This window comes from Benincasa hispida, chromosome 1 (assembly GCF_027475165.1).
Source record: "Benincasa hispida cultivar pf3 chromosome 1, pf3_genome.v1.1, whole genome shotgun sequence".
Lineage (NCBI taxonomy): Eukaryota > Viridiplantae > Streptophyta > Magnoliopsida > Cucurbitales > Cucurbitaceae > Benincasa > Benincasa hispida.
The window spans coordinates 47517530-47544727 of record NC_143478.1 but is presented as its reverse complement, the minus strand read 5'-3'; the positions used below and the strand labels follow the sequence as shown (position 1 = coordinate 47544727).

At 35.7% G+C, this 27198-nt stretch overlaps 1 long non-coding RNA gene across 1 annotated transcript; it reads left to right on the top strand.

The window, feature by feature from the left end:
* The first annotated feature begins 24657 nt into the window (after positions 1–24657).
* LOC120071324 (uncharacterized) lies at positions 24658–26963 on the top strand. Its single transcript, XR_005480206.2, has 2 exons — positions 24658–25155; positions 25255–26963. It is a non-coding gene; the product is annotated as an uncharacterized LOC120071324 (long non-coding RNA).
* The last annotated feature ends 235 nt before the right edge of the window (positions 26964–27198 follow it).

Here is a 27198-nt window from a genome sequence, read left to right as displayed (position 1 = left end):
AGAGATAAATAAGATTTATCTCTGTAGAACCCAACAAACTCAAACGAAACCGTCAAAGGCCAGGTTCAAACCTACTATGAAATCCTAAGAAGTCTTCCACCAATGAAAAAACACAACCAACGGGAGTCCTCGTTATTCTCAGGACACAAGGAATGGAAGTGTGAGCTTCTAGTGAGTTTTTGGTAGAGGAAAAAATCTATACATTACATTAATCATATTAATATAATTAATTACTTAAATTTCCATAAATAATTTGAACAATTAAAATTATTCCAAAAATGATTATTCCTTGTTTCTATCCTTAGTGGGCAAACAAGGGGACCTATTCGATCTACAGATTAGAAGCTCTAATGATATGAGATTAACCAACTAAATTCTTTAATTGAATTAATCAACATTCATTAACTGCCAATCACTCTCAATCTTCACATTGTACATATATTTCTATATCTATTGGATATAACCAATCAATAGTAGATTGACCCTTCACAAATTGCTCCACTAATTCCTCTAATGAACAAACAATTTATAGTCTAACTATAAACTAACCCTCTTGGGCCAATGAGAGGGTGAGGCCTCATTGTTTAAGACCCGAAATCAGCTATTAAGGTAGCAATTCATCTACTTTCTCTTTCTACGAGAATGAGTGAATTCCATCTTATGTAGTTGTGTTCCTAGCTTCCCACTCAAACAAATCCCCAACATAGTAGGCATATTGAGTCGGCGAAAAAAACCACTCTCACCCATACAAATCAAAGGTTTGCCCTTAGTGACAAGAGTTCATAACTCACTCAAGATTAAGGTCAAGTTACCTATGGTCATCCTAGTGAAAAGTTAGTTTCTTAAAGAAGCAATGTTATACTGAGAAACCAATCATTAGTGGTCTGGTCTTATATGAACTCTTTATATAGGATACCCGCAGTCACATGTCTCCACATGAACAATATGGATTGTTGGAATTGGTGTCCTAATTCTCCCAGAGTCTCGTAGTTTGTAAACATTGTACACATTGTTAATGAATAAAATAAGAATTATTTTATTTGCATTTACTCATATCCAATAAACAAAGATCCGTGGTTATTGAATCAAACTTAAGCATGTATATGAGATATACAAGTGGATCATGCCTTGAGTAATAACCTAAAAGGTCTGTAGTATAAGGATAAAGAAGGGATACTATATCCTGGTGACACTACGGATACGGCTCGCTTTGTAGAGGTTTATAAATGTTGTGAACTACTACAGATGGTCTAATCCTAACCATTCATGTAGAGACATGCAAGGGGGGTTGTTCTATATAAATAGTTTGCATAAGACCGGACCATGAGATGAATAGCCTCGTTATATAATGCTGTTGATAATTGAGACTTACATCTCACTTAAACGACCATAGGTGACATGACCTTAATCCTGAGTGTTTTGGGAACTCGTGCCTATGAGGGTCGTTCTTTGATTAGTATGGGTGAGAATGGATAGATTTCCGACTCAACAAGCCTACCTTTCTGGGATTTGTCTGATTAGGGAGCTGGGAACTCAGTTACACAAGATGGAATTCACTCATTCCCCGAAGCAAGGGTAAGTAGATAGATTGCTCCCTTAAGGGCTGATTTTGGGTTATGAACATAGTGGCCACGTCCTCTCTTTGAAAGAGAGGACCCAGTCATAGTAGGACTATGACTTATTGTTCATTAGAGAAATCAGTGGTACTTAAGGAGTTAGATGTAATTACAGGGGCAAAACGGTAAATTGGTCGAGTTATACTTACGAACGATCGATGAAGGGCTATCACACCGTTGATTGCTTGATATGGACATAGAAATACATCTATAATGAGAAAAGTGCAGTTGTCGGTCTGTAGTGGAGTGCCCGGCAGTTAACGGATGGTGGATCTCGTGACTAAAGAGTTTAATCAATTATTCACGTACCGTTGGAGCTTCAAACTACAGATCCATACGGTCCCCTTGGTAGCTCAATGGGTTCAAGTTGAGAATCAGTTCTTGGGGTTAGTTTGAAGTATTCAAATTAACAAAAGAAAATTCAATTATATATGATATAATTGGTGTGATGTACGAGATACATCAAATGGAGAATTAATGTAAATATGATTTATATTAAGTACCATAAAATAGAAAAATAACTATGGTTTGTATGTTTCATGAGATGAAATATTAAAACTATAGGTTATAAATATAATATGATAAGTTGATTATCATATTTATTTATAATATATTAATCATTTGATAATTTATTTCTTTTTCTCTAACAACCGATTGAGTGGGATGTTATTAGTGGTTCTATGGTAACCGTGAGATAAAAGAAAAATTGTTTTCCTAAATTTAGAGAGTTACTTGAATCGTAAAGAACTCACGGTGATAAGCTATCAAGTGAAAGAAGAAGATCTCAGGGTGTGAACAAATGAAGGAGACCGCAAGACGTGTTGACAAACACCTTTCGCCCATTTACTATAAATAATCTCTCCGTCCACCTTCATATTGACTCATGCAAACACCATCCAAAGGGAGATGCTCTAAGGGCACCACGAGGCCAAGCAAGAATCTCACGGCGTGAACATTCAGGGAGAAACATGAGTGGAATCATTGACATATCATATATATCTCTTCCTCCCACTGAGTATTTTATAACCTAGGGTTTAGTTTACTTAGAAAAAACACGGCTAAGGATTTTAACTAAGTGACTTTTTAGGTTTTCCTAAGAATAACTTTTACCTAGGAAAGTTGAAACAACTTTTCATCATCATTCATTAAACTCCTTAATGAAGTCTTTGATCAACCGTCGCATGCTTGTAACAAATCTATCTAATTCACCTTTCTAGATAGGTTCCCAGGTAGGGTTGTCCCGTTTCCGTCAGCTTAAGTACCCCAGCTAGACATAACTCGCCTTAGAACAAAGGTCCCTTATAGATAGATTTAATACAAATTTAATCTTTTATGACAATCAATTTAATCCTATTAAATCGATTTAAAAGATTAAACTTAGGTATCTAATCTCATTATAACCTTAAACTTAGGTCTATCTCAATCTAATTTTAAAACCATTTTAAAACATGAGTTCGCCTAAGTCCGCATGCATTTCTTGCTTATCGATTTTAGTTTTAACAAGCAAACTGAGTCTTGAACTGTTCGGGCGAAGAAACGTGTCTCCTTGATCATGTACTAAATTCCTTATGATCACCTACACGATAGAGTAAACGCTTTACTCAATCATTTAACAACACTTGAGAGACTAAACGATCGTGGAGCTTTAACTATATGATATTTATTCAGCTGATCGTAGCTAAACGATCGAGTGGTATAGTCTATACGATAGGCTACCGTTTGCTAAACAATCAAGCACATCGTCTATGTGATAGACCAATTGCTTATTGCCCACTTGCTCGATCGTCTACTCAATCGTAATCTTCCAGTCTCTTCCTCAAGCCAGGATCATTCAGAGCCCACAACTCTTGGATTCTCACACCGAGAATACGAAAGTAACCATTGTGGTGGTGTTCTCACTCGGTTCGTGGATCGATTGGTTTCGTGGAGGTTGTATTCGTGTTGTTGGTAGCAGTCTGTTTATTGCGTTCGAGGATAGTGTTACTGTGGATGCTTTACAGACTGATCGAGGGATTCATGAAGAATGGTTCTATAAAGGTACGCATACTCTATCCCCTGATTCTTTTGAAGCATGCTATAATTTCATTTTGTGCATGACCTGTTAGTTTCTGTTTTAAGACTGTAATTGATTGTGTTCAATTCGAATAGAACGATCCTTCCGCTACTCATGGAAATCCTTATGTTTGATTTCCTTCAATTTGTATTAGAGCCAGGTTGTTCTGATATTCAAAATTATCATTTCGTTTTTTAACTTCATTTACAGTCGGGGTGGGTTTTAAGGTTTCTACATTGTGTTTAAGAGTTAAACATTTGTGGATGTGTTGATGAATGTTTACGGGATGCACCGTGAAATGTTCATGAGGCATGGATGATGGCTAATTCATTGGCTGGACTTCACATATTGGCTAGCATACCTGACGCATTGGCCAAAAGGGTTGAGAACATGGTCATTGCATGTGAGATCATGGACTCGTTGCAAGAATTGTGTGAACATCAGTTCTTACTTTTTTAGCACAAAAGGATGGATGGATGACAAAGAAACCAGTAGTGTCATTTCCCAAGATTACCTCTAATTAGAGAAAGAAAGTGTTGCTGACTCTGATAAAGTTCATCGATGAGAAGTGTTCTCTGAAATGGAACTGGGAGCTTAATTAGGTTCTGAAACTGATCCCACTACTTTCCAAAAGAGGAAGAAGTCTAAAGACAATAAATATGATTTATTTGTCTTGGAGACGTGTTTGCTAGAGCATGATGATTCTGCCTGGATACTTGATTCAGGTGCTACTAACCACGTCAGTTCTTCCTGCCAAGGATTTCGTTCCTGGCAAATGTTGCAAGAGGGAGAGTTGACTCTTCGAATCGGCACTAGTGAGGTTTTTTCAGCTATTGCTATAGGCAGGCTGAAGTTATTTTTGGATAAGAAACCTTATCTATTATTCGTTATGTTTAGTTCCTCATATCAAGAGGAATATAATCTCAGTTTCTTGTCTCGTTAAATAAGGTTATACCGTCTTCTTTTCTAAGGGTAAAGTGTTTATTTTTAAGAATGGTATGGAGATTGATTTTTGTTCAATGGAAAATAACTTATATGTACTAAGGTCGTTAGTCATAAAAGCCTTGCTTAATACTGAAATGTTCAGTACAGCGACAACTGCGAAAAGACCAAAGGTTTCTCCTAAGGAAAATGCCTATGTTTGGCATCTAAGGTTAGGCCACATCAACATCAATAGGATTGAGAGTTTGGTGAAATGTGGACATCTATAGAGTTTAGAAGAAAACTCCTTCTCAGTGTATGAATCATGCCTTGAAGGCAAGATCACCAGATAACCTTTTATTGGAAAAGGTTATAGAGCCAAGGAAGTCTTGGAACTCATACATTCAGAACTCTGTGGTCCGATAAGTGTTAGAGCTCGAGGTAGGTATGAATATTTCATCTCTTTCATAGATGATTATTCAAGGTACGGGTATATCTAACTAATGCAACGTAAGTCTGAAGCCATTGACAAGTTCAAGGAGTATATGGCTGAAGTTGAAAACTTATTAGGTAAGAAGATAAAAACTCTACGATCTGACCATGGTGGAGAGTATATGGACCTCAAATTCCAGAACTATATAATGGAACATAGAATCATGTCCCAACTCTCGGCCCCAGGTACACCTCAGCAGAATGGTGTATCAAAAAGGAGAAACAGAACGTTGTTGGACATGGTTCGATCTATGATGAGTTATGCTTAACTTCTAGACTCATTTTAGAGATTTACATTGGAGACTGCATGTTATATTTTGAACAACATTCCCTCGAAAAGTGTTTCTAAAACACCTTTTAAAGATAGTTTATGCCACTTCAGGATTTAGGGATGTTTGGCCCACGTGCTTGTGGCTAACCTAAAGAAGTTGGAACCTCATTCTAAAGTTTGCCTCTTTGTAGGCTATCCCATAGAAACTAGGGGTGGATACTTCTATGATCCGAGTGAGTGTTTGTGTCGACAAACGCCATGTTCTTGGAAGAAGACCAGATCAGGGATCATAAACCACGAAGCAAGCTTGTATTACATGAGATTTCTAGTGAGACTACTAAGGGTTTAACAAGAGTTGTTGAATAGACCGATAGATCAACAAGATTTGCTGATGTCGGTACATCTAGTCAACCATCTCAAGAGTTGAGACTGCCTCAACGTAGTGGGAGGGTTATGAACCCACCTGAACGTTATATGGGTTTGACTGAAGCCCAGAACATCATTTCTGATGATGGGGTTGAGGATCCATTGTCTTATAAGCAAGCAATGGAGGATGTTAACAAAGATGAGTTGATTAAGACCATGAACGAAGAAATGGAGTCCATGTACTTCAATTCTGTTTGGGAACTTGTGGATCAGCCTGATAAGGTAAAACCTATAGGGTGTAAATGGATCGATTGGTTTTGTAGAGGCTGTGTTCATTGTGTTCGTGTTGTTGGTAGCAATCTGTTTGTTGCGTTCGAGGGCAGTGTTGCTATGAACTCTTTATAGATTGATTGAGAGATTCGTGAAGAATGGTTCTTCAAAGGTACGCATACTAAATCCCTTGATTCTTTTGAAGCATGCTGTAATTTTGTTTTATGCATGACTTGTTAGATTCTGTTTTAAGCCTGTAACTGATTGTGTTCAATTCAAATAGAATTTGGAATGATCCTACCGCTGCTCATGGAAATCTTCGTGTTTGATTTCCTTCATGGATCATATTGTTTGTAACACTTACAACTCATATCACAATTACCAAATGGGTCATATCCGCAGTGTCACCAAGATAAGGCATCCAACCTTAACCATATATTGGAGACATTTTAGGTCATTATTTGAACATGATTCACTCGTATGTCTACCACATACTGTTCAATTTTCATAAAATGACCTTGGATATTTTAGTTTATTTGATTGAATTAATACTCTATAAAATTCAAATAAAATACTTCTAATTTTATTAAATAAATAATTTATATTTATAAAATTAAAAATTACAAGATGAACGAGATTTAGGACATTAAATCCAACAATCTCTCACTTGTCCTAAAGTGAATGGAGAGTACAGTATAAGATACAATGTAAAGTACAATACAACAAACCTCTATACCCCAAAATCTTTCACTTGCCCTAGACAAGAGGATGCATATCCCGTAGACCTAGACTTTCCAAGTGACCCTAAAAAACCTTAGCCATTAGAGCTTTTAGAAAAGGATCAGCAATGTTGTGCTTTGAAACAATCTTTGTGACGATCACATCTCCCGTTTCACAATCTCCCCGATGATATAATACTTGTACTCAATGTACTTTCCTCGTTTGTGGCTTCGAGGCTCCTTGGAGTTTGCCACAGCATCACTATTATCACAATATAGAGTGATGGGAATTGACATGTTTGGAAGAATTTCCAAACCTGTCAAAAACTTCCTAAGCCAGACAGCTTCTTTAGCGGTTTCACAAGTAGTGGAAGAAAAACGAATCTAAAGTACTCTAATTAGATTAATTATAAAGATAAGCATGCATGCAATAAAACAAGTAAAAGAAGAAAAAGAATACAACCTTTGTAGTCGTTGAAAAACTTCCATAAATTAGCTCCAATCTCCTCACAAACGATTCATAAACCACCATGGAAGTCTTCCCGACTATTAGCCGACCTCAGAACAGGATGGTGGGATCTGGTGAGTGACTAATTTGGAGAGAAAACAGCTAAAACTTTGAGAGAAAATTGCAATGAAATTATCACATAATCTCATCCAATTCCACTATAGCCAAAAGTTCTTCAAACACACTAAACACTCCTTTCTAAAGACCGTTACATTCAAACCTACAACTTTGAGTTTGATGAGAATTTGACACTAAAAAATTCACTAACTCAATGTAGGATTTAATGGGACAAGTGTCTTCAAATGAACACAATACTTAGCATTGCAAGAGTTGGCATTTTCCACTCACAAATGTTGGATATTTTCACTAACATGGTCTAAGTTTGACTCTCAAAGTCCAAAGTCAACAAATTTGACTTTTTAACTTTCAAAAATCAAAAGTCAACAATTTGACTTCCATTGCATTTTTTACCTAATCAACAATATGACTTTTAATGCAATTTTGACCAAATCCATTTAATTTAAAAAATTAATTTTAATAATCAATTTTAAAATTAAACTAATATTAAATAATTAATTAAAAAATTTAATTAATTTAATTTAATATTAAATCCAACACTAATCCTAATTTATATGAATCTCTATTCATAACTTTGATATTTAAATCTTATTTAAATATCTCTTATTTTCTCTCTCTTCATGTTTAATTCACAATTAAACATTGGGTTAAATATATCGTATATATTTAACGCTTTGCTCCAAAAATCAAATTTGAACAGTTCAAATTCGTTCGTCACATTATTCTAAGGTTTAGTCTGATATGAGCTAGTAGGGGGATCTCATGAGCCTACAGATCATGGGCTTTAACGATCCATGATTAATCGACTAAACTCTCTAACCTAATTAACTACCATTCGTTAACTACCAGGTCACTCTACTAAAGCCCAATAGTTGGAGTCTCCTCACTATAGATATATTATGTCCACTTGATATAACCATGATTAGTATGTTAAACCTTCACAGGTTATGCATAATAATGGTTGGGTCAAAAGCTATTTTACTCTCGAGATTACATCTAGCTTCTTATGTCTCACTAATCCTCTAATGAACAATTTGTTTGTGATCAAATCACTAAATCGGTTCCCTTTCGGGCCAATGAGAGGGCAGGGCCCCTAGTTCAAGACCCGAAGTCAGCACTTAAAGAAACAACCACTCTACTATCCCTAAAAGCAAGTAGGAGTGAATTCCATCATGCACCCTATGTCCCAAGCTTTCTACCCGGTCTTACCCCTGAAATGGGAGGCTTATTGAGTCGACGCTGTTGAGTCAACTTTCACCCATTCAAATCTAAGGATAATCTCGAATAAACAGGAGTTCATAGTTAGCTTAGTATTAAGGTTAAGTTACTTAGGTCATCACTTTGAAATAGTCAATTTTAGACTGTAAACAGTGTTATAAAGTAAGAGTGACATAATTCTTGGTCCAATCCTATGCAAACTCATTACGTAGGACACCCCCACTTCTCATGTCAATACATGAACGAATCAAGATCACTTCGTTTGTAGCACTTTACAATAAATTGTAACATTTACAGAGTGTGCCACATTCGATAGTGTTACCAGAATAAGATACCCAGCCTTATTCATATACTATAGACTATTTTGGCTATTTAATAAACTTGATCCACTCTTATGTCTCCACAAAAAGTTCATGTATTCAAATAACAGCCATGAATCTCTAGTTTATTGGATTTAAATTTTACAAATGAAATTCACATATTCAATAACAATTTTATTAAATCAACGTCAACAACATCTTTATTGATAATATAATATGTCAATTATTACAAACTACAAGTTTTAGGACATACAACCTAACACTATATACTCCGCCTCCATGGCAAAATAAACAATATAGTCTTATTTGATACTACGTCATACTATAGTCCCTCTATTAAGAGTGAACACTAATCCTAATAAGGATTTCCTGGAATCCTTATCAGTCTAAAACTTAGAGTCAGTGTATCCTGTAAGGATCAAATCCTTAGCACTATACACAAGCATATAGTTTCTCGTTCTCCTAAGATTCTTAAGAATAGTTTTAACCATCATCCAGTGATCAAATCTTGGATTGGGTTGATATCTACTGACTATACCCACTGCATAGAAAATATCTGGTCCAGTACACAACATGGCATACATTAGGCTACCTATAGTAAATGCATAGAGACCCCGCCTCATCTCCTCAATTTCTTGAGGTGTCTTAGGACATTGTTCCTTAGACAAAATAATTCCATACCTAGAGGTAAAAAAACTTTTCTTTGAATTCTTCATGGAATACCTGACAAGCATTTTGTCAATGCATAATGCTTAAGACAAGGCTAATGTTTTATTCTTACGATCCCTAATGATTTGAATCCCTAGAACAAACTGTTCTTTACCCAAATCTTTCATTTGGAATTGAGGAGCCAGCCATTTCTTAATGTCAATCATAAAACCTACATCATTTCCAATGAGTAGGATATCATCCACATATAAAACCAATAAAGCTAATGAATTGATGACGATCTTCTTGTAAACACAAGGTTCATCAACATTCTGATCAAAGCCATAAGATTTGACTACAATGTCAAATCTTATATTCCAAGATCGAGATACTTGTTTCAACCCATAAATTGATCGATTAGGCTTGCACACTTTTTTCTCTTGACCTTGTTCATTGAATCCTTGTGGTTGATTCATATTTATGGTCTCATCAAGATTACAATTCAAAACAGCAGTCTTGACATCCATCTGCCATATTTCATAGTCATAATATGTGGCAATGGACAAGAGAATATGAATAGATTTAAGTATGGCAACAGGTGAAAAAGTTTCTTCATAGTCCACTCCCTCAACCTCGATATAACCCTTTGCCACTAATATAGCCTTAAATGTTTGCACCTTACCATATGCACCTTTCTTTCTCTTGTAGATCCATTTACAATCTATGGGACCTCTTCAGGTTGATCTACAAGTGACTAGACGGAATTGAATTACATAGACTCCATTTTCTAATTCATGGCCTTAATATATTCATCTTTGTTCGTATCAACCAATGCTTACTTGTAGGTAAATAGATCCTCGACGTCATCATCTGGTATGACGACTTAAGTTTCTATTGGACTCAAATAATGAGCATGTTGGGTTATAACCCTCCCACTAAATCGAGGCTTGCTCAACTCTTGAGGAGGATGTGTGTGACTAGATGAAGCAACATCAACAACTCTTGTTGAAGTGCTTGGTTCTTTAGTAACCCTTAGAGAATATTCAGCAGGTTCTTTGGAAACCTTATTTAATATGATTTTACTTATTGCTTTATACTCTCTGATGTGATTTCTGAAGGGAAACTCAACATGAGGAGTTCCTTGAGCGGAAGCAGATCGTCCAAATTGCTTTGTGATTGAATGCATACATTTACAATCATACAAGTAGATTATGCAATCAAAGTAAATTACAGCATGCTTTTGAAATTAAAAAAAAAAAGGTTGAGAGATTATACCTTTGAAGAACCATTCTTCAAGTAATCCCTCGATCCAACTTGTTCACAAATGCTTCGAACAAGTCACGAACTCTCCTCTTGATCAAGCAACAAACAGCAAGTCGATCCTTGATCCAACTGGGACACTACCACTCGAATTCGTCAATATGCTCAGGGTGAGAACCTAGGAGTGGTGGGCTCTGACTATTTTGGTTAAGAGGATATTTGTGACTTTGGAGGAGGAAGACGATCGAAAAAGCACTATCGCATAGGAACTTCTCGATCGTTTAGGCTATCGCATAGCAAAAACTTCCAGTCATGTAGACTATCACATAGATAAGTCTTCCTATCACATAGACAACAAAAGCCTATCATATATGATCTGAGTTTGTCGTGTAGACTATCGTAAAGTCTCTCTTTTCATTTTTTATGTAATTTTTTATTACTTAGTTGCCTCCTTCAAATTTTTTTTTTACATGAAAAACGCTTTTTCATTTTATTCCAATTGCCATAAAATTGCATAACCACCCACTAAGATAGTTTTTGAGAAAAATGATTATTATTCAAAATAATAAATATTATAAATAATTATGATAACTAACTTATCATATTATATTTATAACCTATAATTTTAATATTGCATCACATACAATATAACTATAGTTCTTTTTCTCTATTTTATGGCATTTAATATAAATCATATTTATATTAAATTAAAACCTATTTGAACCTCATTCAAATATTTATTCCTCCAATTAATGTACCAAATACATTACATCAATTATATCATATATAATTGAAGTAATTTAATTATATCATATATAATTAAATTCCCTCTTATTAATTTGAACAATTAAAATTAACCCAAAAACTTAATCTAAACATACCTTTTAAGCTACTAAGGGGACCTTATGAACCTGTAGCATGAAGCTCCAACAGTACATGAATAATTAATTAAACTCTTTAATTATATTATCCACCATCCATTAACTATTGGCACTTCACTAAAGACTGACAGTTGCACTCTTTACACCACAGACATATTTCTGTGTCCGTGGATATAATCAATCAACAGTGCAATAACGCTTCACAAATTGCTCGTAAGTACAGTTGGACTAAATTATCGTTTTACCTCTGTAGTTACATCTAACTTCTTAAGTACCACCGATTCTTCTAATGAACAATAAGTCATAGTCCTACTATGATTAAGTCCTCTATGGAAAAGAGATGGTGTGGCCACTATGTTCAAGACCCGGAATCAATCCTTAAAGGAGCAATGTATCTACTTGATCCTACATCGGGAAAGGAGTGAATTACGTCTTGTGAAGCTGAGTTCTCAGCTCCCCAATCAGACGAATCCCCAAAATGGTAGGCTTGTTGAGTTGAAAATCTGGCCACTCTCACCCATACAAATCAAAAGACCGCCTTCATGAGCAGGAGTTCACAACTCACTCAGGATTCAAGTCATGTCATCTAGGATCATCCTAGTAAAATGTAAGTCTCTATTATCAACGGTGTTATATAAAGAGACTAATAATTTTGTGGTCCGGTCTTATACAAACTCTTTGTATAGGATACCCCCGTTCGCAAGTCTCCACATGAATGATCAGGAATAGATCATTTGTGGTACTTTACAACATTTGTAACACCTACAAAGCAGTTTGTATCCGTAGTTTCACCAGGATAAGGTGTCCAATCCTATCTATCTACTATAGACTATTTAGGTTATTATTTAAATAAGATCCATCTGTATGTCTCTACATACTTTTTAAAATTTACATAAAATAACCTCGGATCTTAGTTTATTACATTGAGTATATGCTTATAAAATAATACTTATTTTATTAATAACAATATATTTATATAGTGTTTACAACCTACGAGATTACAAGGAGATTTAGGACACGATTCCCAACAATCTCCCACTTGTCTTAAAGCCTAGGGAGACTAATATACAATACAAATACAATACAAAATACAACAAACTAGGGCTTACACTATACCTCAATAACATCTCCTACTTGTCCTAGACAATAAGCCGCATATTCCGTAGACTCAAACTTTCTAGATGACCTTCGAACACTTTATCTATGAGAGCTTTTGTAAATGGATCGGCAACGTTGTGCTCCAATGCGATCTTCGTGACAATCACATCACCGTGATGCACAATCTCCCGGATCAAATGATATTTCCATTCTATGTGTGTCTGCCTCTTCGGTGACTCCTAGGTTCCTTAGAATTTGCCACAACACCACTGTTATCACAATAAAGTGTGGTGGGCAAAGACATATTTGGAACAACTTCCAAATTAGTAAGGAACTTCTTAAGCCAAAAAACCTCTTTAGAAGCTTCACAAGTAGTTACGTATTCAACTTCCATAGTGGAGTCGATGATGCATCCTTGCTTGATGCTTCACCATACTATAGCTCTTTCATTAAGAGTGAACACTGGCCCTGATGTGGATTTTCGAGAATCCCTATCAGTCTAATAGTCAGAGTCTTTGTATCCCGTAAGGATCACATGCTTACATATTTTTCATATTTTTGTGTGGTTTATTTTGGCTGATATTGCCCGGGGATTTTTGTGTTTACATATATTTTTATACTTTTTTGTTGTTGATTTCAGCTGATATTGCCCTGAGACTTATAGGACTTTGAATATTTTTCATAGTTTTTTGTGATTGTTTCTTAAGTTCATCTTTTTTATGTGTTATAGATGGCTTTGTAATAAAAATCTTCACTTCAGACTATTTTCATGCGAATTTGACCTGTTGTTCCCATCTAAGGAAACTAGTTTCTACAATTAAAAAGACTTAATGCCTAAATAGTTATATATGTTTAGACAAATAGTTTTACGAATTTTTTAGACTTGAAGCTTGTTTTCAATGGGCCTCTTTGCCATTATATTCTCTGAAGAGAGGTGGAGGAGGAAAGGGAAGACACAATTAGCATTAAGTTGTTAGATAGGAAGGTATCTTACGAGGGGGAGCAGTTTAACATAGTGAAAGGTTTGAGATACAATGCGATACCTAAAGTTGAGTTTGATAAGGATAGAGCTCTTAGGCTTAGGAGGTTGTATATGACCGACAGGGTTTCCATGAATGGGACAGAGTTGGACACAAAATTTTCGAACTATGAGTTCGAGAGTAATGAGGATGCGGTGAAGATGGACATATTCTACTTCATTAAATTGGTTATGATGGGTAGGGAACAGAGGCATGGATTTGACCATGTTGAATGCTTTGACTACTAGGATGAGTTCTGCAGCTATGATTGGGGCAACATGATTTTGAAGAATAGTATGAGTAGCTTAAAAGGTGCAATAAATGGAAAATTAGCAATGTACAAGAAGAAATCTAGTAATACTAAGTCGCTTGAGTCATACAGTCATACAAATTTTTGTTCGCATTCCAGGTTAGTTGATTATACCTTATGTTATTTGTTACTAGTAAATAACAATAATCATATAATAATTATTGTTCTTTTGTTGTTCAATTTGGTAGGATTGGGCAAATGAGACCAATAGACCAACGGTCAATAGGTTGTCTAGTAATACCATACCGCGCATCTGACAATGGAGTTCCACGTACTCTCCTAGGGCGAAAGTGATTCAGAACCAAATCTTTGGCTCTCAACCAATAAGCCCTTCTTCTTTACAATTTATATTTTATATTGTAGGATCTAGGGTTTTGTATCTTACATTATGGTTACATGTAGAGTTCAATAATAAACCTCGTTTCGATTGATGAAGGGTTGGCTTATATGAGTCGGTTTATCAACCCACCATGCGCAGATGGATACCAATAACTTGGTGAGGATGTCAGTGATGCACCATTGACGTGTGAGGGTAATGAAAGGGTGGATGCATCCCAGAGGGTTGATGATAGATTGAGAGGTGTTAATTGGGACATTATGGGTCCAACTATGATGGGTCTAATTATGAGTGGCTCGGATATCCAGACTCCAGCTACTGGATAGAAAAGCACATGCGATTGCAGCCATCACCTGAAATAATCGAGGATTGATTGTATCGCATGAAATCCTCGTTCACTGGTGAGCTTAAGTCCCTTAATGACATGATAATGATTTTGTTAAAGGTAAGATCTACATTATCATATATGGAGACTTCAATATTCATGTTTGACTTTATACATTTATATATAAATTCTTCATCCAATTTGTAGGGTAAGTTGGTCAATTCACAACACTATTATGTCGTTGGGGAAGGTTCGTCATACTAGGATCCACTTTCCTAGGACCTCCCTTCGGCCTAGGTTTGTCATACCAGGATCCACTTGCCTAGGACCTCCCTTCGGTTTAACATTATATAAACATCTTATAATCAATTCAAACTCAATAGAATTTATCTAACTTATTCAATATATTTCTTGTAAAAAAACCTCATATGTTATTCCGACGTCTACAATCAAACCTTTCAACTGCCCTTCTATATATTCTTTCTCATTCTCTTTCCATTCTCCTCGAAAACAAAAAAATATATGAGACATCCTCAGAAAAAGTCAAGCAAACATAGATATATCAAAAAGTTACTAAAAACCATCAAAGTCTCGAGTATAAGAATTAAACTCAGTGAAAACATGCTTTCATCTTGCCAAAGATTTAACCCTTCATATTCAATCTTGAGAATAAAATAATCAATATCGGGTGAGATTACTGCATTTAGACCAACATCATGTATGCAGTCGCACAAACCACTTTTTTTTTTTGGGGTCAACAACTTAGAAACCAACCATATTTAATAAATAAAAGATAGACATATATACCTTGTTTTCATGTTACGTGCAAAGATATAGGTTGAAAGGGTTACTAAAACTTTTTGGGATGAAAAAATGTTATAAATGTTATAACTTCTAGAACAAGTCAATTGGTGAGTTTTAAAACAAATACTAAAGTAATCATAGTATAATATAATATATAAGGGCATAATGGTAAATTAAACTTTTTAAAAAATCAATGCAGAAGCTTGAGGAAATCTTTTTTTAATTTTTTGATTAAATCTCGAAGCCCAATCTTGACCGAGATTGCTTGAGAAATACTCTTTGAACGTGTTTTGTTAGAGTGTGCTACTTTTGAAATGTGAAGACTTTATGAGGTTATTTTGTACAATTTTCTATATGTTTTGTACAAATTAGCTCATTAAAATCTTGGACAAATTGCAAAAACTACCCTGAATGTGGTGGTTGTTGCAATTACACCTTTAAACTTTCAATTGTAAAAATTAAGTCCTCAAACTTATATAGTTGTTAAAATTGGACCTTCAAACTACGTAATGGTAGAAATTAGACCCCTAAACAATTGAGGATCAAAATTAAACCCTCAAACTTACATAATTATTATAATTGAACCCCTAAACTTGCAAATGGATGAAATTTGACCATCAAACATTTAACTTGAAAAACAATTAAACTTTTAATTAATTAGACAATTATTAAAATTGAATTCCAAATAACACCCGGACATCTATGGCCATTTACCATCGAATTAGAACCCCCTTCACAATCCCAACAATAGAAGAAGAAGTCTAAAAAATCGAAATCACTGTTTCTTTTTACAACAAAAACCAAATCCATGAGTTTTCAATGAAAAAAATATATATAAAATTAACAAACAAGAAAATTAGAACGAAACAGAGACAATCCAAAGCAATCCATTTCCTTTGGCCCCAAAGTGCAAGCATCCACAAGAACATGCCACTGTTCTGATAAGAGCTTGAAGGTTGATGTTTGATTTGCAGTGAAAACCATGACACAATTGTAGTTGGAAACGTTATGAAAATTGAAAATTCTTTGTCTAATGGCAAATTCGAGGTCAGAATCGATGCCATTTTTGAGGAGGCAAGATTTAAGATCGTTGGTTCTGTAAGAAACACCAAAGATGGAGAAATTTTGATTTAAAGAAGGGGATGAGTTTGAATGTTTTTGGACGTGGTGATAGGAGAAGAGGTCGATGCCGGAGTAATGGAGTCCGTTTGGAATTCAATTGTAACAATTATTTAATCAATTTAAGTGTTGGAGTGTCAAATTTCTACCCATTTGCAGGTTAGGGGCTTAACTTTTGGGCTAGTTGCATAAATGGAATTCAAGCCCAAAATCATAGAATATATAATACAATGATAAAATAATTACATATATAGAATAATAAATGGTAAAAGACTAAAAAGCTCACGCCTAGCCACCATTTTGCTGGCTTATTCCCCATTTTCACAAATTGAAAGCTATCGCTGATAGTAGCTATAAATGATAGCGATTGATAGTTGTTATCAGCTGCTATCACTGATAGCTATCATAAATTGTTATCAGTGATAGTTGCTATCAATTGTAGCTTTCAATTTGAGAAATATTAATACAATCTTGAAATATTAGCTTTAATTTGCTATCAGTTATCAGTGGCTGTCATTGATACGCTTTCATAAATTCAAATCAACCTTGAAATACTAATAGTTAAGGCTATCTGACTATTAATGATAGATTTTTGTAAGTACTTATCAACATTAAAAGAAAACCAACAACTTTGAAAGATTGAGTTATATTAGTGATGGAAAAGTATTAGTGGCAATCATTGATACACTTTCATAAATGATTATCAACTTTGAAAGATTAACACAGTACCTATCACTAATAATCTTCTATCGTGGCTATCACTGACAGTAGCTATCAGTTGCTATCATTGATGGAGTTTCATCAACACTTAAGGCTAGCAATGAGAGACTTCTACAACTAGTTATGAACTTTCAAATAAACTCAATATATAGATTTCACCTAACTTCTATCATCGATAACAAGCTATTAATGGTAGCTTCTATCATCGATAATGTGCTACCAGTATTAGCTTTTATCACTGATAACATGTTATCAGTGGTAGCTTCTATCGATGATAGCTACTGACCACCTTATGGTTCTTTTCCTTGTCCTTTCCAAAAATTTATACGGTCCCTTTTTTTATACCTGTCAAGGGCACTTTCGTAAAAATAGCAAACAGCCAAACCAAACCTTTCTTCTTTGTTTGATTTTTTTTAAAAAAAAAATATTATAGTACACTGATAGAACCCTTTTCCGATGTCACTTAATTCCAGAAAAGAGCCACTAATCAACAGAAAATTTATAATACACCGAACTACTCCAATCACTTCAAAAATATAGCAATAGTAGTAAGTATGGGGTCGAATCACAGGGAGGCCAAGATTTAATCTTCTCTTAAGATAAGTTTTGACCATGGAAAGCGATAAAAACAGGGTTGTGTTGTTTGATTGACAAACAAACTAAATGAGAAATATACAACCTATTGCTATTGAATTAAGCATGCTTTCAATGCAATTACAGACATAAAAAACACACATAGCAAAGACAAACATACAAGAAATCAAGTCATCGGTTCATCAATCCTGTAGTACTAGAAATTAATTCAAAGAAAGGAAATCATAGAGAAACAAAATTGTCTATTTAAAAATTTATAAGAAAATTCAAAGAATTCAAGAAAATCCTTATCAACCTCAAAAACTGACGTCGTGACCTTCAATCGTTCATCGAATCTAACTAAAGATGCCAAGATTTACAAATGCACCTCAAAAGGAAATAAAATCTCATAAGTTTTGGCCTAGAATGGTCAAAATCGAGGAACATGCTCTCTAAAAAAGCCTAACTCCCCCCCCCCCCCCCAACCTAATTCAAAAAGAGAAAATTTGTACAAGTAGTCGCAGTGTTGCAATGCTAGGAATAGCATTGCAACGCTCTTGTCGATCTAGCTGTCAAGCATTGGAGTGACGTTGTAGTGGTGTTGTACGCTTGCTTGCGACGGGCACATGCGCGGATGCTTTTCTGTTCTATTAATCTTCGCAGCATTGCAATGTTAAGGGTAGCATTGCGACGCTACCCTATATACAAGCCTACTGCCTTCCAGCATTACGTTAGAGCATCGAGCGGGGGTTGCGATGCTACAATCAGGGGAATTTTGGTCAATTCTCTTTTTTGAAGTTCGAATGCTCAAATTACCTCCAAATTGTTTCAAATTAACTCCATTTCTCATCAATTGGTCAAATCTACCTCTTGGTTACTTGGTACCTACAAAATAGGATAATTAACATGTGAAATCCATTAACAAGCTTAAATTAAGCTAGGAATTATAGCTCTTTTTGAGAGCTATCAAATACCCCCAACTTAATTTTTGCTCATCCCCAGCAAGGTAGAAGCATATATTCCAACAAATATATTCATTCATTCAAAAACATGTTTGCTCAAGCTGCAAAAGTTGTTACTCTAGTCTAAACAGTCAATTAGAATGAAATTTGCAATCAAGAACGAAATTCGATTACAATCAATCAATGAAGCTCATTTTTAATAATGGTTCTAAATCTATTCATGCATGAGTGAGACTAGAGTCTTGTTAGTTAAGCTTGAAAAAGGCAGAAAGATTTTATAAGACCCTAAATCCATTTTCCCCCTACTCTGACTTAGTTATCGACCTTGGACATACCAAACTTGGAAAAAAAGGGGGAGTGCCTAAATTCACACACAACACACCCAAAACATAGAAGGCATTTATTTTACATAGAGGGCTAGCTTTCACATTCAATCGTCGGGAACCGATCAAATTTTTTCTCGCGGGATCCTAAATAGACACGGCGAAGGTAGCTATTTTCACCTCTACCCATGCACACACACACACTATACATCTTTTTTTTCTTTTTGTAGGGAAGATAGCAATTGCCTCATGTTTTTTTATACTCTTTTTTTTTTCAAGCTAACTTACTTTTTTTTTCTTTACTCACATTAGGCCTTTTTTTATCCACTTTGTCTAGTTTTGCTCTAAAACAAGTAGGGTTACTCTTAAGTCAAAGATGGACCTGGTGATAATAAAAATAAAAACGAGATAACCCAATTCTAAGCAAGGAAGACTTTAATTTGAAGGAGTAATGACTTAAAGATGCATGAGAGACAAGAAATTTTTTTTATAATTATTCTCCTAACATTATTTCATGCAAAATTTATCACAGCAAGAGTGCGTAAAAAACTATCATCATAACAACCAAAGAAACAGAGCAAACAAACATTTCAACACTAAACATTGTCCGAGCACAGCACTCAAAGGACCCCAAGCTAATAAATAAACACTACCCAACGAGTACCTCACTCCCAACTTAAAACAATATATTGTCCCTAATGTATCCCTAAATAAAGCTCTATGATAAGTAAAACAAGGGAACAGAAAACACTCTGATAATGTCATTGCGCATGGGGTGATGGGTAAGAGCATAACTTCATTTGATTCTTCTTTCTTCTTTAGGGAAAAAAAGAGGAACATACAAAATAAAAATAAAAACTAAGCTACGAAAGCAATAAAAGAAAGCAAGTAAATTGTTCACTGGCTGCCACCAGGAAGTGCAAATTTTTAACGTTGGTTGTTTGACGTTGTTTTCATCTCAAGGTACGAAAAGATTCTCATATTTCTCGGGCCTTTTCTTCCTTGAATCCACAAAGCTGCTTAATGAGAGCGAGCTATTGAATCATTCAAGGGCTCCAGCGACATAAGTATTTTTTTAATTTTTTTCACTTTTGGAAAAGTAAATGTAGACTCGTCTAACTCTACAGTAAATAAAGACCTAGACTTGTGAGGTAAAGATGAGCAGTGTTCAAAATTAAAGGGGGAGCTAAGGGAAAGAACAAGATGAGGCTTGGTAGCCTCTAACTCTTATACTTGAAGCTCCTCGAAATCAAGCACGAGCAGCCTCTAACTCTTATACTTGAAGCTCCTCGAAATCAAGCACGAGCTCATACTTAACCTCACTGATCTGTTCTGAACATGGGTGAGAATAAACATCATCATGATCATTGATCCAAGGGAATTTCTCAATAAGATCGGCCTCGGTGCCATGGACGATGGGAAGCTCTAAATGATTCTCCAATGTCAGCATGGAATGTATAAGCTGAAGGATAGAATGGACCTCAACTGGCACGAGGGCTTGAGTCTCCAGGTAAGACTCAATAGACTCCTACTCACGCTGAGAAAAACCATTTACAAGTTCACACATTATAGAATCCAAAGTCTTACCTTGGTCAAAAGCTTAAGGAATTAGCCGTTCAACTTGATGATCGATGCTAGTCATTTCACTGCTCAGTTCAGTATGATCAAGAGATGGTTCCATCCAAGACTCTTCAAGTCTCCCAATTGTAGGATTATATCAACATGCAGTGGAAGCAACAAGGAACAATAAGTATTCTAATTCATTAATTTTGGCTATAAATAAAGCATGCTCATACAATAATAAGAGGATTTCAAGACATACTGTGTAGAACCTCTTGAAACTCAAATTTAGCTGCAAATCTTCTCCAAATCTTCTTACGAACCACCTCAAGGTCTTCCCTACTGTTCTCTTGGAGCCTTAGACTGAAATGTAGGACTCAAAATAAGCTTGAATAAAGGAAATTTCGAGAAGAAGCACACTGCAGCACCTTGGAAGAACACCTTCTTCACTTTCAAGTTTTTCATCAAAAATCTCTCAAGTGCTTCAGATTACATGCTCGATTCTAAATCCAATCTTCCCTATTTATTGCAAGACCATCATGCAAAGAAGATAGTTGGATGAAGAGCACCTCATTGCATAGGACGCCCCCACTCCTCATGTCATAGCATGTACGAATTAGGATCACATCGTCTATAGCACTTTACAACTCCTTGTAATAACTACTAAGTGGGCTGCATCCAAAATTGTTACTAGAATATGGCACCCAACCTTATTCATATACTATAGATCATTTTGACTATTTACTCGAACCTGATCTACTTTTATGTCTCTACATAAAGTTAAGTACTCATGCAATAGTCATAGATCTTTTAGTTTATTGGATTTATTTTTTAAAAGAAATAAACAATTCATATATTCAATAACAACTTATTGAATTTTCAGAATAAGTTTTATTGTTTACAAACCACGCGTTTTAGGACATAAAACCCAACACCAAATGATTCAATAATCTTAGCAACGAGGTTACTCAGATTCTGAAATTCAGTTCTAACTTAAGATCCGAAATAGAAGTTATCTTGTTGGAAACTTGAGAATTCCTGTTGACTAAAGGAGGGTTCCTGCACAAACTCACAAGAGCTATTAGAAATTTCCCTAACCAAATCTTATAAAGACATACTTGAATTGGTAGAAGAAGCACACATCGACGTCAAGCTTGGGCTAGGCATCTCCCAAGGGGAATAATAATCACGCTCAGGACCACGCAAAAGCTGAGGACAAGCTTTGGATGGATGACCTTGAAACAAACATGTTTGGCATGTCTCAAGCTCCTGCAATTGCCTAGTAGCCAAAACTTGAACAAGAGAGGTTAGTTCATATATTTGATTTCTAAGTTCATTAAATTCTCTTACCATTTATTCACTACGTCGAGTCACTTGCTTCACTTGAAGCACATAGTAGATATTCAAATCATATGCCATGATAAAAAAGTGGACACAAGAAAAGAAAAATATTTTTGGGGTTTTCAAAGTTTACAAATAAAATTCAACTAAAAGAGATTAATTGGCTTGCCTCCTCGACAACGGCGCCATTTTGATGTAACCCTTTTCCAATGTCGTTCAATTCTCGAAAAGAGAAAGAAAATTTATAATACACCAAACTATTATGCTACAGAAGCAAAGATGTCTTCATCCGTTGAACCAATATTATTCCGAAGAACTGTCACATCAGTTTGTTAAAATATGCAATATCAATTTGTAGAAGCGTAATTGGTCACCAAGTGCATCCCATATTTTCTCTATAAAAGGACCTAAGCTCTCTTCAAAAGGGACAGAGTAGAAAAGACAAGAATGAGAAGCCTAGAAGATAATTTCCTAGAGAAAAGAATATTCAAGAAGACTCATGGAGATCATCGAACGATCTCTTGACCGAAATTCAAAACTGTAGCATTTTGTAGATGTTGCATATTTAGATTTCTCTAAACTCTTATCTTTAATAGTTTTTTTATTATATTTATTTTCATTATGTCTGTTTATGGCTATTTTTTCTAGTGTAAGGCGTGACTAGATCCATCTACTGTAGTAGATTACTAATATTAATCGAATATATCTTTGAACTTAATGTGCATCTTTTTGCTATAAAAGTTCTTTAACTCAAAAAAGTGTTTTTCTCCATTTGACCAGTCAAGGTAAAATCATACCATATGAATCTTTGGGAAAAGTGTGTGGAAATATTTAAAGCAACTAAGAGTGTAAAAATATTACACGAATTTTCATTAGTATAAATTATAATATTATGTGAATTTATGTATGACCTGTATGTGCAAACTATATGAAATCTTAAATATGAAAAACTATTACACGACTCGCCTAAAAAGACATATGACACAACTTTCCATCCAGGCACATGACATACTGGCCTAAAAAGGCACATGACACACACTTGCCTAGAAAGGCACATGACACGATTTTCCTGAGAAAGGCACATGATACGCATAGCTCCGTGGAATGGTACATGACATGAAAAATGTCTTAGAAAGGCAGATGACAAGAAAATGCCTTAAAGTGGCACATGACACAATTTTGACTGGATTTGGCTAACTTTTAGGTCCCACTAGCTGAAATGATATTCAAACTCATGATTGTATGTGATAGCATAGCCTGCCCCCAGTGGTACGGTTAGTTACTGAATATTTTATGAATTCGGCCTTTCTTTAACATGTTTTTCAAGTAAAGGCAAAGAACGTACTAGGCACATGACGAGGAGATCTGAATGAAGCCTGGTACGTTCTTTTCCTTTACCTGAAAAACATGTTAAAGAAAGGCCGAATTCATAAAATATTTAGTAACTAATCGTACCACTAGGAATTGTTGAAGCTAGTGTAGATGAGTTATTTAACATCGACTTGTGAAATTGGAGAGTAAAATACTAAGTTGGTTTGAGAATACAATTCCAATCAACTTATGTGAATGTCCCAAGCACCCCCTAAGTATATTTGTTCCTATTTTTATGGATTTTTTTTACCATTTTTCATCATTCTCTGTCACTTAGTTTACTTCTTAGTTGCATTTGACATTATATATATACACAAATCTAATTTTCATGCATTATTTAAATATTTATTTTATATGTGAAATTAGATGTGAGAATTTATTGCAATTGTGCTAAGATTTTTGTGATAAAAAGTATAACTAATAGACAATTTTGTAAATAATAATAATAATGATAAAAACAATCTTATATTATGAAGGCTATTTATGTAGCTATCCCAATTAAAGTATATTTTGATAAACGAAACTAAGAATGATTGAACTGCCTTATAATTTTGTCAGACAAATTTCCTTGCCAAAAAGGTCTGGTCTGAAATCTTATATTTAGGTTTCATTTTGGCTATTAAGGATAATTTAAGGGAGAAATCCAAATTAGAATCTTCTTCAAATAAACAAACTAAAAGAAAGGTTAGATAAGGCAATGTTTGGAATCTAAATTCTCTTTCATATTTTCAGATTCAAGGATAATTCAAATAAAATAAGTTTGGCGGATAATCTAGTTTCTATTTTTCAAAATTTGTTTATGAATTCTGTGATCTACACACTGCAAATTCAAAAACAACATTTTTATATTTTTAATGTATTTAGATTTTGAATTTTGAATTTTGAATTTTAAAATGGAGAATTATATTATAAAAATTGTTGTTTTCAAGTATAGGAAAATGGGCCAATTTATTTACAAATATAGCAAAATATCATTGTCTAATAGACATTTTATCAATATTTATCACTGACACTAATAGAGTGTCAGTAGACAGTAACATTTTATTATATTTAAAAATATTTCCAACAAATTTGTCCTTTAAAACGTTATAATTACTCTTATAAAAAGGATAAAAATGTTTAGAAATACAGTATATTATATTACAAACTCAAATCATTTTTTTAATTAAAACATGAATAACCAATATATAGATTGGTAAAGCAACCTTAGAGGGGAATAGTGTTTATGAAACATGAGATTTTTTTCATAAATATGGTTCTAATTTAACAAATCGGTAAACTTTTTGCTAGCTTAATTAAAACAAGTTCTAATCTGGTTAGGAAGGTGAGCGCCACGCTCTTTTCTGTTCTCTCTCTTCGTGCAGTCTGCATTCGTGTTATCCAAAGCGAGGGCGCCCAGTGAAGGTTGCGCAAGCGATCTCGATCGTTGGCCTAGGGTTTTGGGTGTCGTTTGGTTTTTTCTTCTATTGTCAGGGATGTTCATTTGCTTCGTTTCTGGGTGGAATTAGTGTTCCTGTCTCGCGTTTCAGATCTGGGTTTGTAGGTTATCCCTTGTCACGCTTTTATTTGTGTTTTTTCACCATTGTCTGTTGAATTCGAGCATTCGTCGATCTGTGGGTCTTCGGTGTCTAGGAGATCTGGCCTGTTTCCGGAGGCGAGCATCTACTGTGAGGTATGTTCTAACACTTTCTCTATGGAAAAAAGGAGATCTCCACTTTGGGCCAAAAGTAGGGTGCATGGGAGCCAATCGGGTAGCCTTGTCTTGAATCAGGAGAAGTTGCCAGAGTGTAGGCATGTATCTGAGATTGGAGAGGGTGAGTATGGTGTTCGGGAGCGTGCGGTGGCAAGGTCGGAGGTTGTCCACCGGTGGCAGCGGAACGAAGGAATAAGAAGCCTGGGTTGCGAATCCTAGAACTGGCTGTTGCGGTTTAGTCAAGACTGGAGTGGGTTGGTTCATGGCACTGGAGGGCCGTCTGTTGGGTGGCTTCTTGATGGGCCTCATTCTGTGGAGGGTGTTGTAGGCCCTAAGCAGACTGAAGTGGGTGTAGTGAGTATTAAGGGGTGTGGGCCGCGAGTTGGGCCATCTGATATGGGTCTTCTTGTTAGGCCTCTTTCTGTGGAAGGTGTTGTGGGCCTCAGACAAGCAGATGTTAAGGGGTCTGGGTCTGTTTTTAATTCTTGTGGGCTTCGTGAGTCTAGGGTCCAAAGTGTGGTGGATGGTGTCGAGGTTGAGGGTAGTCCAGTTTTGTCCACTCTTCCGGGTAGGATTCGATTGGGTTGACCCTGTCGAGGGTTCGGTTCTTCATGTTGGTTCTGGGCGGGTCTCCTCTGGGTTTAAGTCAGGTCTGGTCGAAGAGAGGGTTAGGTCTGGTTCTTTGTTTGGTTTGACAGTCGGTTCATCTGAGTTCAGATCCAGTTTGAGGAGTAGTGGTTCTGGGTCTAGGTTATTTTCTTCTTGTTTACAGCTTGGATTGGGTAGTGAGGATCCGGTTTATGGTCAAAAGAATCGGGTTGGGTCGATTTTGTGGTTCTAGGCTCCCCAATACGCCAGTCTCGCGGTCTGGTTCAGCTGTAACGAGCGGTCTGAAGGAGAGTGGCTCTGGTCGGGTGCTCATTGTATGGGTTCTAAGGAGGGCAGGTATTGGGCTTCTCTTTTTGGTTCTTAGTTGAAGAAGAATGTGGATCTTGAGTTCATTCCTATGGTGGTTGAGGGCGAGCATTCTTGTCAAACCGTCGTTAGAGGTTTTGGAGGATGGTGTTGATATGTGGGAGCGCTCTCTTGTTGGAAAGTTTTTTGATGCCATGTTACCTTATACTGTTAATTCTCGCCTTAGTTCTAAAAGTTAGGGTAGGGTTGAGTTGCCTACTATTACGCTTTTGGAGAATGGGTTGATACTGTTTCAGTTTCTTAAGGAGAAGTCTAGAGACTGGGTTCTAGCTATAAGCCTTCGCATATTGGGGTAGCCTATTTTGTTGCGTAAGTAGATGCCCGATATTTTTCCTAAGACTTTTGTGTTTGATTCTATGCCAGTTTGGATTAAACTATCTCGTGTTCCGTTGGAGTTGTGGACTCATAGGGGTTTGGCTATTCTTGCCAGTGAAGTGGGTAAACCTATGGCTTTAGATATGGCGACTAGGGATAAACGTCAGTGTATTTAGGTAATGTGGAAGGCATCTCTATTTTATTTTTACCCTGTGGTGATGGAGGATCAGTTGATTATTCGGACTCTGGTTGATGTTGTTTCTGGTAACCGTGTGGATATTGTTTGTGTTTATGCTTCTAATCTTGTGGTTGAGTGGCATATTCTAATATTTGTTCAAGTTGGCAACAAATGGGTGTTGTTATCGAAGACTTTAATGCTATTTGTAATCTTTTTTATGTGTTTGGGGGTAGTCCTAATTGTATGGAGATGGAGAAGTTTGATCCAACAATTATAGAGGTTGATTTTTTGGAACTTAATGCACAGGGTAATTGGTTTATGTGGACCAGCAAAGTTCAAGGTTCTGGTTTGCTTCGTCGTCTGGATAGATTTATGGTCAATGAAGCTTGGGTCGTGGCTAGGCCCCACTCTAGGGTCCATGTGTTGCCATGGGGGGTTTATGATCATAGTCTCTTTCTTATTTCTACAAGTGATGTTAGCAGGCACCTTGTTCCTGTTTTTTGTTTTTTTTTTTTTTTTAATCATTGGGATGAGGTTGATGGTTTCCTTGATGC